Source organism: Eptatretus burgeri, chromosome 8 (genome assembly GCF_056783735.1).
Source record: "Eptatretus burgeri isolate ZD-2024b chromosome 8, Ebu_testis_v1, whole genome shotgun sequence".
Lineage (NCBI taxonomy): Eukaryota > Metazoa > Chordata > Myxini > Myxiniformes > Myxinidae > Eptatretus > Eptatretus burgeri.
Window position 1 is genome coordinate 77601759 of NC_140968.1, and position 2500 is coordinate 77604258.

The window sequence follows — 2500 nt, forward strand, 5'->3', positions numbered from 1 at the left end:
AGGCCATAATGTCTGCGCCACATCAACACCACACCAATTTATCAACACAAGATCCAAAGAAGAAATTGAAAAATGTTTTTTTGTATTTATCTTTTCAATAAAGTATTTTTTGTGTGGGTTTTTTTTGTAGTTTTTCTTATTATTTTTTCTTACCAGGGGAGGGGGCATGGGCTTGGTTAAACGCACACATCAACCACAAACCCCCCCCCCCTTGACAAGACCTCCACCAACAGCACTCTGTACACATGCACACAATCACCCATCAATGCTCAAGCTACCTCAAAGTCCTGCCAACATCCCTATACCCCTCTACCTCCATAACTTCCTGTAGCTATCTAATTCCAATTTAAACTTATCTACTGTTTCTGCTGCCATGACCTTTCCAGGGGGGAGGCCATTCAATGCATTAAGTACTCTCTGAGTGAAAGTCCCCTGCCTTGCTACCGTCTTAACTCTCCTCTTCTTTACTCTCAGGTTATGGCCCCTGGTCCTATCACTGTCTACTCTGCTAAATAATTCATCTGCACTTATTTTATCATTACCTTTCATTATCTTAAACATCTCTATCATACCTCCTCATAACCACCTCCTTTCTAGTGTATAAAGTCCTGTGTCACCTTCAGCCGCTCCTCAGCTGAGTCTAGCTCGGCCCAGAATCAATCTAATAGCCCTGCGCTGAACCCTCTCTATGGCATCTATGTCCTTCCTGAGTTGTGGTGACCAAAACTGCTCACAATATTCTAAATGTGGCCTCACTAAATTTGCTGTACAATGTTAACACCACCTCTTTTGATTTATAAATGATCCCACTCCAAATACAACCTAAAACGCTATTGCCTTTACTTATAGCTGCCTGGCACTGTGCTGCCTGCATACTGACTGTATCTCTTATCGCCCCCAGATCCTTCTCCTGTGTGACACGCTCCATAATTACCCCTTGCATCATGTAATCTCCATTTTCATTGTTCTTTTCTATCCCCAACACCTTACACTTGCACAGGTTATATTGCCTTTGCCAATCTTTTGCCCAATCTATACAAGTCTCAATACTTTCCTGAATCTGATCACCAACCCCTCTGCTATCCACCTTACCTCCGAGCTTTGAGTTATCTGCAAATTTGGAAAGCCTACTCTTCACCATACTATCCAAATCATTGATGTAATTAATGAACAGCAATGGTCCGAGTACTGATCCCTGAGGTACCCTACTACTTATATCCTCCCAGCAAGACACCCTCCCACTCACAGCCACTCTGCTTCTGATCAACAAGCCAGTTTGCAGTCCAATTAGCTCCCTGACCAGCCATTCCACAAGCCCTCACGTTGGCAAACAACCTCCGATGTGGTACATTATCAAATGCTTCCTTAAAGTCGAGATTTACTCTGTCCATTGCCATTCCCTAATCCACCCAATCAGACACTGCCTCATAGAACTCCAAAAGATTTGTTCGACAGAAACTACCTTTTGGTAATCCAATGTTTGGGTAAACCCATGACTACCCTTAATTAGTTTGTATTTATTTATATGGTTCCTCATCTGGTCCTGAATCAAAGTCTCAAACCTCTTCCCTGCAACTGAAGTCAAACTAACAGGTCAATAGTTTCCCAATTATTCTCTGGACCCTTTATTAAATAATGGTGCTACATTTGCTACTCTACAATCCTCTAGTCCCTGTCCTGACTCCAGTGAGCTATTGAAAATATCCGTTAACAAGTTAAAGGGCGAGCTCATATTTATGTACAACTAAAATGGCCGCCAGTCTACCAGTCGGCCATCTTTGATTGTATCACAAAATAAAGTGTGATGCATGTGTATGCCATCATGCTCATGTACTGTGCTTGTGTGAAGTTTGAACAAAATCTGACCATGCATGTCTGAGAAATGGAGAAATGGACTCATTTAAGTAACAAAATGGCTGCCAGTCGGCGGTCTTGGATCTGATCTCGAAAAAAAAAAAAACAGACATGCATATGGAAGCCATCATTCAGATCTGTCTGGCAAGTTTGAAGAACATCAGTAAATACATGTCCGAGAAATGGTTGAGGACGTGTTCAACATCGGGTTTTTTAAAAACGAAAATGGCCACCAGTCGGCCGTCTTCGATCTGATCTTGATAAAAGATGACCTGCATATGTAAAGCCATCATTCATTATCTGTGAGCCACATATGGTTGCGGATATGACTGAGATATGGTTGCAGACACACACAAACGCATGCATGCACACACACACACACACACACACACACACAAAAATTGAGACCAAATCTATAAGCCCATGTTTTGGACCAAGTCCAACGGGGGCTAAAAAGCTACATACATTGAATAGTTTCAAATGGAGCACTTCGTTGCCATTAGAGCATTTAAATTGCATCAGATGTGGCATTAAATGCAGATTGTTGCTCCCAGCTTGCCGGCTCAATGACAGAAGACACCATTTGCATTTTTGCTGTCTCTATCATTACCCCATTTAGAATCCCGTGTGTGCACAGGCAACTTGC

General features: G+C 42.3%; 1 protein-coding gene across 1 annotated transcript in view; it reads right to left on the reverse strand.

Moving 5' to 3' along the window:
• Positions 1–2500, reverse strand: part of LOC147022102 (chitin synthase chs-1-like) — a 181654-nt gene that overhangs the window by 45316 nt on the left and 133838 nt on the right. The gene's annotated exons all lie outside the window — the stretch shown is intronic.